This window comes from Antechinus flavipes, chromosome 2, assembly GCF_016432865.1.
Source record: "Antechinus flavipes isolate AdamAnt ecotype Samford, QLD, Australia chromosome 2, AdamAnt_v2, whole genome shotgun sequence".
In the NCBI taxonomy this organism is placed as follows: Eukaryota; Metazoa; Chordata; class Mammalia; order Dasyuromorphia; family Dasyuridae; genus Antechinus; species Antechinus flavipes.
The window spans coordinates 615,053,622-615,065,594 of record NC_067399.1 but is presented as its reverse complement, the minus strand read 5'-3'; the positions used below and the strand labels follow the sequence as shown (position 1 = coordinate 615,065,594).

The 11,973-nt window shown below is 36.6% G+C and overlaps 1 pseudogene; it reads right to left on the bottom strand.

Moving 5' to 3' along the window:
* Positions 1-5,672: 5,672 nt before the first annotated feature.
* Positions 5,673-9,697, bottom strand: LOC127546943 (high mobility group protein B3-like; annotated as a pseudogene).
* Between the last annotated feature and the right edge of the window lie 2,276 nt (positions 9,698-11,973).

The following is an 11,973-nucleotide window of genomic DNA, read 5'->3' as shown; positions in this document are numbered from 1 at the left end:
GGCTGACTCAGTTTCTTCATTTGGTAAGTTATTGTGAGAATAAGGTGAGATGATATTGGCAAAAAATTCTGCCATTCTTAAAGTGCTGAAAATGCTAGCTATTATTACTAGTAGTAAAAAGTGATGAATACGAAGAATACAGAGAAAGGTGGGGGCTTCAATGAAATATATCAGAATAAAAAAGCAGAACTAGAAGAGCAACATATGAGTACAATCATATAAAATGTACCGACATTAAGCAGCCACACTCTGATGAACTGTAAATGAACAAATCTTCCTCGTCTCAGTGTAGGGAGCCATGGGTATAAAATACTGTATACTACACTGCTAGACAAGATTGCTTTGTACATTGGTTTTGTGTACATATTTTTCTTTATTAAAAAGAAGGGTCCAGTGTACGCAGGAGATGGGGGGAGATGATCTAAAAAGAAATGACTGGTATAAAAACAAAAGACATTGTTAGCATTAAAAGCACTTTCCGCCCAGGTTCAAGTTTCAACACTTTCTCTGACATCCTGTGTACTCCCTAACTTCTGAGAGCCTTTGGTTCCTCAAAGGAATGGAAGTGGAAGGTGATAATACTTGTTCTATGCCAATGTCAGCTCTCATTTGTAATGAAGTCCCTTGTTATTTACCAAAGAAGTTCAGAACTCCCACTTCCATCTCTAGCTTCAGTTGAACGACATTCAGAATCCAACTGTGAGTTTCTCTGTTATGAATGGATCAGCTGCAAGAAAGAAGTTTCTCCAAGAGAGGGAAAAAAAATAACATCCCAGCCTCTTCTTTTAGTTGCTTAAATTAATTACGTGCTTGGTTCTGAAGCACCTTGGCGGACTGCAGCTGGGATGCCAGATGCCTGAAACTGGATTCCAGCCTGAGCCATGATGAGAAACGGGCAGCTTCTGCCAGGCTGGGTGAGGAATGTATTTATTTTTACCCAGCATCCACTGGAAAAAGCCTAGAGCTCCAGGTGTGGAAGAGTCAGTAAGCTTCCAAGTCTAGCCCACAGCCCCCACCTGCCTGCCACAAAAGAGTTCCCATAATGCTACACCCTTTTCTCCCTCCTGCCCCACCCCAGGACGAGGAGAATAGGCAATGCTAGGGTAGATAATGGACATTCCCCTCTCCCCAGAAAAAGAAGATCAGCCATATCTCCCCTCCATAGAGGGGTCCCCCTGGTTACCCCAGAGAGGCTCCTCGGGCTAGCTACTTCCTCACAGCTGCATCCTCACACCTGGTATGGCTATAGCTTCTAATGTCTGGCCTTGTTCCTCCTGCTCCCAGTCTCTCCTCATCCAGTATCACTAACCTTGTTTGTTTGGTTTTTTAACTGAAAGGGCTGGAGGGACCATGTGGGGTTATAGGTATTAAATAGGTCTTTTGAAGAACAAACTGCTCTTTTTGTCATCTTGAAATGTCTGGAGGGCTGGGAATTAATAAGTATAGCCCCAACATTGGGAGTCAGAATGAGAATGATCCTTTTATTACACCCCCCTCTTGCTTTTCCTCCCCAACCTGGCTTCATCCTACATTTCTACTCTTTTTCATATTACCCCCCTTCATTTCATATTCACTTCCCCTACCTTGTCCATGCTCCAGTCAATCTGGAATGCTGCTCAAACTTGACATGCCATTTCCCACTCTTTGAATTTGTGCAGACTATTCCCTATGCCCGGGATATACTTTTTTCTTATTGCTGCATCTCAGAATCCTTCTCTTGCATCAAGACTCAGCTTAGGTGTCCACCTCCTTCATTAAGCCTTTCCTAATTCTTTACAGATGAAAAAAAATTTTTTCCTTCCTTGAATTGCCCCAGAGTACTCTGTCCCCTTCACCACCTTGTTTTATAGTCATCTGTGCACACATGTATAGTCTTAGCTACAGTAGACATCTACTTTCTGATAGCCAACTCAATAAAGATAGAGTTTCCCAGTAAGATGACTGCTAGGTGATAAATTACATGGGCATGGGAATTTGTGAGAAAAAATAAAGTGCAAAAAGAACTGTATGCTTCTGTAGGGATGGGGACAAAATGTCCTAAAGAACCAGACAATTTTTAGGTTGTATATAAACATTAACTGCTGATATTCTGAATTTGTGGTCCTTGTCCAATGACTGATGAACTGGCATACTATTGCAGGAATTGAATCGCATCAATCTTGAAATTCTCATCACATATAAAACATAAAAAAAAAAATGAAAAGAAGTTGCAACAAATGGAAGGGTTTAGTTTACCTCTCTAGACGAACTAAATAAAAGTATTGGTTGGGAGTGGAGTTAGTTTATTTTTTGTGAGTGCAAAAGCAAGAAGAAATATCATTTCTTGGACATTTGGACATCTCAATGATAGACGGGGCCCATAATGAGCTTTTGGAATAATACTATTCAAGACAACTGCAGCTTATGCACAAATATTAAAGAGGACAATTGAGAAATTCCATGAAAAATTTGATAATACTCTCCAAGTTAAATGAGCATATATATTCTGTGGTGACTTTAATGCAAAGGATGGTTGCAAGGTCATGCAAAAAGAGGAAAATGAAATATGAATTTAAGGAGAGCACCAATTTCACTGTAGTAGTAGGAATTCAGTGAAAGTTCATCAGTGTCACCTCTTCCCCTTTGTGTAGCTTAATGAAGCTCTGGTGTAAATTTTCAATATTCAATTTGGGAAACTGAGAGTTGAAAGAAATTTCTTCACTTTCAAATTAGCTGTAAAGGATGTATGAAGAAAGATATATATAAAAATATATATCTAAAGAATGATGATAAATTGAAATTTGGATATAATAATTTTACATATATGTGTTTGTGTTTTGTGTGTGTATATATGTTGTATTGAATGTTAGCCATCTCTGGGATGGGAAAGAGGAAAGAAAAAATTTACATGATAATTTTGTTGTACATTTGAAAGGAGTAGCAAATTGTACATAAAGTTGATGTGCAGTTTCATGTATAATCATTTTTATAGTACTGTTTTGGAAATGTGGGTAAATTAAAAGACTGATAGATCAGGGAAATGCTATAAATGTATTTTATCGAGTTTTTGTTTATTTCTAATAAATTATCAATTTTTTATAAAAGGTCTGGAGGAAACAAGAAGAAAAGGGAAAATGATAAATGTTGCAGGGAATGAGAGAAGATAGGAACACTAATGCACTGTTCTCAGGATTATGTACTGGTTCAACCATTCTGGCGGATAATTTGGAACAATACCTCAAAGGCTACAAAACTGTGCATACCATTTGACTCAGCAATACCACTACTAGGCCTGTATCCCAAAGGGATCAAAGAAAAGTAGAAAGAACCTATATGTACAAAATATTTATAGGAGCTCTTTTCATGGTGACAAAGAATTGGAAATTAAGGGGATATCCAGCAGTTGGGGGATGACTAAAGAAGTTGTAGTATAGGAATGGAACATTTTTGTGCTGTAAGAAATTATAAAGGGGATGGTTTCAGAAAAACCTGGGAAGAGTTACACGAACTGATGCAAAGTGAAATGAGCATTACATAGTAATAGCAATTTTGTAGCAATGAACAACTGTGAAAGACTTGCCTAGTCTGATGGCAACTCCAAAAGATTCATTATATAAGATGCTATACACCTCCAGAAAGAAAATTGATGAGCTCTTAGATTAAAGCATTTTTTTGCTTTATTTATTTTGTAACATGGCTAATAGAGAAATATATTTTGTATGACTTCACGTGTATAATGAGCATCTTATTGCTTATCATCTCAATGGGTGGGGAAGGGACTGGAGGGAGAGGGAGAATTTGAACTCAAAATTTAAAAATAATTATTTAAAAAATAAAACAAAAAGATAGAAAATAGAATGGGAACAGATGAAGTGGTTTTAGTGATGGTAGTGTTTTCTAATCCATTTTTAAAACACCTGACCTAAGGAATTCTTTATTTTGATGACTGAATGTAATTGTGGGTCTGATTCACAATGCTTGAAACATGGGCTAAACTGTAAATACTCCTTTTAGGGAAGAAGCAACTTAGTAACAGCAAATGGCAGGTAGCAGTAGTTTAGCAGAAAAGTAGCTTAAAAGCAGTTTTAGAGATGGAGGAGAGTTCCACTTGGGTTTCACTCATGGAAATGAAATTAAGGGATTCTGTCCTTGTTATTTACTTTGTGATATATTTATTTAATTAGAATGCCCTTTGCTTTGAATTCATGGGTAAATGGTTTGATGTGTGAAAGGGAATATTAGATGGTGGTTCATGAGCTGTATATTTAATAGATGCAACTCAATGTTGGAAAAATTTGGTTTAGGATGAAAAAACAAAAAAAAAGTCAAAGTCTTATAGACTGTACCTTTGAAAAGAGAAAATATTGACAGGATTCATGAAAGATCCATCAAAGTATTATGATGCACATATCACTTCCTTCCTGCCCATTCCAAACAGAGGGCTCTTTAGGGCAAAAACTGTTCATTTTTTTCTCTGTACCCCCATCATCTACATAGTAGGTCCTCCATAGAATTTTTTAATGTTAATACTATTTGTTTAATTTGAAAAAAACATTTTAGCATTCTAAACATATTTAAAAAATCATCAAAATGTTCCAACTGTGAGGTACAGAATGTGTTTTGACTTCTATTGTTGTATTGTTCCTTCAGTGTTTTTTTTTTTATTTCCATTTAAAAATGATAGCATTTCACAACCACAACTATTTATGCCAGATGAAACCCCACTCCCTTGCCACATCTAAAAATGGCTATTTTTATTTATATCACTATAGGTTGTGGTTGCTGAATTGTTTTTCAGTCATGTCCAACATTCTGCTATCCCATTTGGGGTTTTCTTAGTAAAGATACTGAAGTAGTTTGCCATTTCCTTCTCCAGCTTATTTTACAAATGAGGAAACTGAAGCAAACAGTGTGAAGTGATTTGCCCAAGGTGACACAGTTGATAAGTGTCTGAGGCCAGATTTGAATTCAGGAAGATGTGGTTTCCTAACTCCAGACCTAGTACTCTATTCATTACAACACCACCCACCTGCCCATTTCACTATATTCAGAATGGCAACTTTAAGCTGGATGGAAAAATCCGATGATATAATTATACAGCTATTCTAACAATGCATGCTTTGGTTCATGGCACCTTATAAAAGGTCCAAATTAATATTCCCTTTCTAAGGTATCATAATTTCAAATATGTATTAGAAGAATTTGTCTAATACATATAAACACACATACATATACAATACATACTTTTATATATTTATATGTGGATATATGTTTATATGGCTATGTGGAGATATGTATATACATTCTCTCCTCCAGATACACAGAGAGACTATAATCAATATATATAGTCTCTCTATAAGTTTATAACTTGGAATTTCTAATCCATAAGCATAATTATCACACATAAAAGCCTGTAACTTTTTAAAATGCTTTGTTATAGCAACAGCAAAGAACATACGGAAAGAAAAACACTAAATTTCCTTTTCTTTTTAAAAATGTTTGGAAATATATACAAATGTCATACAGGTACAAGTGTCACATAAACCAGGTAAAATATCTAGAGCACCTATTTTCTATTTTTAAAAGTATATGCTACAAACATATAGAAAAAATCAATAAAGGTTTTTCACTTAGTATTTTCCCCATTCTATGGCACTTAAGATAAATATTATATAGTTTTATTCACCATTATCTTCATGTTTCTTTTCTTTCTTTTCTTCTTCCTCCTCTACCTTTCTCTAGGAAGTTTTGCCTGTCCCCTCTGTACTATCAAATTTTCCTTTGGACTTAAAATCAGCAACATTCTTTTTATATTTTTCCTTCATTTTACTGCCTTGTTGTATCGTTGCTTTTCATTATCACTCACCGAGTTTGTTTATTAGTTTGTTTTTGCTACATCCCCAGTGAATATCCCAGGGTTTATAGATTTTATCTTGAGGCAAAATTCTGAATAGGAAGAAGCCAGATGTGGCCATTTAGGAACATTTGGATCCTTCCTGCCCTCCCGCCCCCACTTTAGCTGGTCCATAATCCTTCATCTCTCTGTCATACTGCAATTTACTAGCCTTTGCCATTTCGTCAGACTTGGATTTTTTTCTTCTTAGACATATTCTTCCATGCTTCTGACCACTTCTTTGAAAATTCTTCAAAACTTACAGGAACTTCCAGACTTTTTTCTTATGTTCTTCATGGCATGATTGTACAAAGGAAGTATAAGTAGACAACCTGCCTTTTGGTTTCTTTGGGTCACCCTTGACTGTGTTTGGTGTGTAATTTTATGGGTCACTAATCTCTATTCCATGAATATTTGTTGAATTGTGACTCCAAATGCATAGCTCTTCAGTCAGATTAGAAGTGTTTTCAGATAACTTTTTTTGGGGGTTGAGGCAATGTTGAGGGTCCTGAGAAGATGGACATGATTGAATTTATAGGGTCTCCTAAAGAGAATGCTCCCAGATTGTTTTTGTATTATTATTTCTTTGTTGAAAAATGACATTATACCTAAACTTGCATTTTCTCTTCAAGATGCTCCACAAGGCAAAGTAGACTTGGTTTTGGTACACATTGTCCTTCTCTTAGTACTGAGTGACAGCATCTTGCAGATGTGAGGTGAGAATGAATGACGGATGGAGGAGATGTTAATAGGAAAAGGTCTTTGAATCATAGTGGGCAGGGGTGGTAATAGGTGGGGTATTAGAGAAAGGAAGGGAGACCCTAGAAAGGGAAGGAAGTAGTTCCTAAAGCTGAATAAGAGGGAGAAGATTATGGATAAGAAGGGAGGGGGGGAGACTGAGAAGTTAGGATCTGGAAAGGTTTTTTTCTCTATAAACTCTGAATAGAGAATTCTAGACTATATCTGTTTCTTCTTTCCTTCAGGCCAGAACATGTAACTGTGAGCTCATGTTTCTGGAAACCATCCTTGATTAGGGGCGAGTACAGCAGAAACCACCAAACTATGAGGCTCATCTCCTTTGGCGTTTCTATTTGGTGAAAACAATTTTGTTTCTACCCCACTCGACTCCATATGATGAGAATCAATATTTATCCCCTACCTATAAGAGAAAGGGGAAAAAATCAAAGGTATAATAAGGAAGAGGAAAAGAAGGCACTTTCCCTGGGTGCACAAATCTGGGAGATGATGGAAGTATATTTCCTATCTCAGGGGTGCCTTGCCAAGAAGATGAGGTTGTGAGGGGTTACAAGTTTACCTTCTTGTCTTGGTTACCAAATCAGCTTGTTGTAGTAGTGCCAGAATATTTGCCTTGTGTCCACTTCCCTAACCCTTCCTCTTTACTCACTCCACCCACTTCCTCCCCCTTGTTCTCAGCTCTATTACTTAGTGTCCAAAGACTTACTATCTATGGAAAAATCCAGTCTGGCTCCCCCTTACCTTGCTTGCCTTATTTCACTTTCCTCACCTCCATATACAATATATTCCAGCTAAAAAGACCTTCTATCTGCTCCCCAGTCTTATCTTGCCTTCTCTTACTTCAAGGTATTTTTCTATTTTACTCCTAATGGATAGAATTCAGTAATTCAGGAAGATCTGAGTTTGAATTCCCCAGCTCCTCCCCAAGAAATTTACTAGCTGGTTTATCCTGAGTAAATTTCTTTACCTCTTTGAATCTCAGTTTCTTCAAATATAAAATGGAGACAATGACAGCACTCACCTCAAAAGGTTATTTTGAGGCTCAAATAAGATACTATCTCTAGAACATTTTATAAACCTTTTAAAGCCATGGAAATATGAGCCAACATTATTATTATCTCCGTATTATTTATTTCAAGGCTCAGTGTTTCCTCCTACATGAAGCCTTCCCTAATTGTCACCTTTTCCCTGGTTCTCAAAAGTCTTTTTGGAACTGCTAGATAGTGCAGTGGATTTAGTGATAGTCTGAAGTCAGAGAATCTAAGTTCAGACCGGTCTAAGACACTTAACACTTAACTATCTGGGTAACCTAGGCAAGTCCATTAACTCTGATTGCCTCACCAAAATAAATAAAAAATGAAACAAAGGTCTCCTCTCTGGCTTTAGATTTCCCATTGTACTTCTCATAGTTCTTTGTATTTCCCTTTAGCATTCAACATATTCTGCCTCAATTCTACTTATTTGGATACAAACCTTTATCTTCTCTCTCCTGCTGTCCCCTTCACTTGTAAGCTTTGTGAGGACAGGGATTGTGTTCTTTTTCATCTTTGTATTCCTGGCACAGAGGGACCTCATTCATAGCAGGTGCTTTAATAAATTTCCTGTTGGATTGTTGAATTGAATTGTGGTGAGAACAGTTGTGAAGGAATTACCTGAGGAAGTTAAAACTACTAAATCTTCCAGTGAACAAATGGATTGTCATCCAGATGTGTTTCATGAAGAGCCGACTTCAATAATACTCAGATAGATTGATGATCAAGAAAAACCAAGCTACACAAGAAATATAATTGTGCTTTTCCAAGGTGAAAAACACAGAGGGAAAGCCTCCAGCCAATTTATTAGCATCTATTTTAAAGAACTGTGGATTAACTATCAACAGCTGCAGAGGGCAGTCCTATGACAAAGGCATAAACACAAAAAGCATCTATAAAAAGGTGGCTTATCAAAGAATTGGCTAATATGTTCAAGTTGTTTGAGTCCTAGGGGAAGAGCCTTTTTCTTTTCCCTAGGTGATTTTTATGGGCCCTTTGAGCTCTGAGATCCTATGTTCTATGTTCTGATATATTTGAAAGCATTTTTTAAAATAATGGTAGAATGTCTTATGTCCCCAACACCTGGAACTTATTGAACATTTAGAATTTAATTCTAATGGTTATAAATAGGGAGCATTATGATCAGTGTGAAACTTTTTCTTTTTTTGGTAAGGAACACATTTTGTCAATCACATGTTTATTTCCCCATCTCTCATGAGTACTGCCCAGCTACAAAAGGTGTTCTCACAACTGATCAGCTTTCAAAAAACGACCATCTCTTTTCCCTTAGTTCTACTTCTTTTTGTATGATAGCATTTGTCTCTTAGGTCTTGGATTTGCCTCTGTGGACTACCTAATCAGATCATAGCCTCAAACTACTAGGATAACTCCGTTTCCACTTCTTAATTTTGTCACTGACTATACATTTCATTAATTTGACTCTAAGTCAAGGACATATTGTTTAAAACTTAAATCAGAATGTTAATTTAAAAGGTGTTTGTTGCTTAAGTAGATTAAATGTGTGTCCATGTGGGTCTTTCTAAATGCAGCTCATATAGACATATGAATAGATGTATTTGGAGTTTCTTTTATCGCTCTTCTAAAGAGATTTTGATTCTTAAAAGGAGCCAGGAGACTGGTCTATTCTGCTGTGCTCAGAGAAGGGATAATAAACTAAAATTATTTCTACAGTGTGATTGTTCAGTCATTCAGTTGTATCTCTCACTGACCCCATGACCATAGCATTCCCAGTCCTCCTTTCCTCTACTATCTCCTGATGTCTGTTCAAGCTCATGTTCTTTGCCTCCATGACACCATCAATCTCATCCTCTGGCATCTTCTTCTTTCACCATCAATCTTTCTCAACATCAGAGTCTTTTCCAATGATTTTTGTTTTCTCATGATATGGCCAAAGTATTTAAGCTTCAACTTTAATATTTGTTTTTCCAATGAACAATCTGAATTAATTTCTTTAGGTATTGACTGATTTGATCTCCTTACTATCCCCGGGATTCTCAAAAATCTTTTCTAGCACCATAGTTAAAAAATACTGATTTTCAACTAAAAACTACTAAAAACAATTAACAGTTTTAGCTGTTATATTATATTATAGGAAATAAAATAAACCCATATATATCATCAGCATTTCTATATGTTACCAATAAAGCCCAGCAGCAAGAGATAGAAAAAGAAATCCCATTTAAAATAACTGTAGACAATATAAAATATTTGTGACTACCTGCTAAGTTGCAATGACCTTAGTTTTTTTTTTTAATATTAAGCTTCAAGCTAGCTTTTATACTCTCTGTTCAGCATCGTAATAATGCAAGTCTACACTCCATCCACTGATACCAAAGAGGCTAAACTTGCTTAGTTCTGTGAAGACCTACAACATCTTCTAGAAATAATATTTTTAAAAATATCTATCTATCTGGTTTCCTAAATATTGCTAATCTAGGTTCAAGTCAGTCTCCTTTAAGCTACCATATATTATCAAAGAAGGAGAATCCAAAGGCTTGACTCCCTTTATACCAAATGCCAGTTACACAAAGACTATTTCACATAGTGCATAGCTAATAAACCCTATTTACCCAAGTCTATTGCAAATAGAAATAGAGAAGCTATACATATTAGCATAAGCTACAAAATAGTAAATGAGTTCTCCCTATGGGAGAAAGTTATCTTAGACCAATTGAAACAGTCTCTAATCTCAACCAAAAAGAAATTGCTTGAAGTCTGTAGTGCAGTAATTTAGAAATACAGACATGCTCAAGGCTCTCACTCCTTGATTTCTTTCCAGAGTCTTTCTCTTTCTCTAGGGTTCCTTCCAGGGATCTCTTCTTGAAGAAAGCCTGGAACCATGTATACCCTCTCTCTTTGCCCAAAACCAGAAAAGAGAAAAGAAGCCCTCTACTTACAAGTTCTCACCAATTGTCCCTTATGCAAACACAAGGCATGGAATAATTATAGAAGAGTCTTATGCAAATGACTGGGTTATATGCCAAATAATAAAGTAAATAACATCTATATATCCAGAATGGGTATCACTTCAGCTTTTATGATCTTCCTCAAACCAAGCAGTAATACCACTTCATACCTGGCAAGGCTTTTATTTTGGGGTATTCCACTCATGGTAAAAACCTCCTGTAGGTCAGTATTGAGTCTTCTTGGAGGTTGTAAATAAATTGAGAAACTCCTATTTCTCTCTCTTGAGGAAGTCTGAAATCTTTAAGAAAGTTATATCTGGTCAATATTGACCTTTTGTCCATGTGGCTGCCATTTTTGCTCCTCAGTTTCAAAGCTTTTCAAGTTGAAGTCTGAAATGAATTCCCCATGCTTCTACAATGAACACTCATTTAGTTTGCACCTCTACTTCTTTCATCGTACCGTGTGCATGTGTGTATGTGTGCATGAGAAAGTCTGTGTGAGTCTCTGTGTGTGTGTGTGAATCTAAGGAACAGCTGAGAGGAGTGGTTTCCATGTGTCAGAGTCTCAACTTGTTCAGAAACTAAGAAAACATCCATTTCCTCTCTAATTATGTCTCTTAAGAAATACTCTCGCCTCCATTGCTTTTCTTTATCTTCTGAAGTGATGTAGAGGATATCAGTGGTGGAGGTGATACAATCAGGAGGGTGTTGAGAAGGTGTTCTCAAGGTATCTGTAAGAAGAAAAGTTACCAAAGATCTAAAACACATCTCAGACCTTATTAATGCTAAAGAATAAGTGAAGAGAACATCATCAACAATAATAGCAATAGTGATAATAGTTAATATTTATATAGCACTTCAACGTTGCAAAGTTCTTTGAAAACATTATCTCATTTTATCCTATATAGTTGTCATTTATCAATTGTGCCTGACTCTTTGTGACCCTATTTGGAATATTCGTGGCAAAGACACTGGAGCAGTTTGCCATTTCCTATTCTAGTTCATTTTACAGATGAGAAAACTGAGGCAAACAGGTTTAAGTGACTTGCCTGGGGTCACACAGTTAGTTATATCTGAGGCCAGATCCTAACTCCAGACCCAGTATTTTAGCCACTCTGCCATTTTGCTGTCCTGTGTTATCCTTCCATTTACTATAAGAGGTAGTAAAGAGGGGACCCCAAAACTCTGAAAATCCTTGAAGGAGAAAATCTCCTTCAACTCTGCCTCAATAAGGGACTCTGCCCCAAGAGACAAACAGTTTCATCCTTATTATCTGGGTGGGGTCAGTTCAGAACTGAAACTCATCGAATTCAATTCAAATTCTAGTTGAAGCTGAAACCCAGCGAGGAGCCAACTTAGGACTTCACCCACAAGCCCCCTTCAGCTT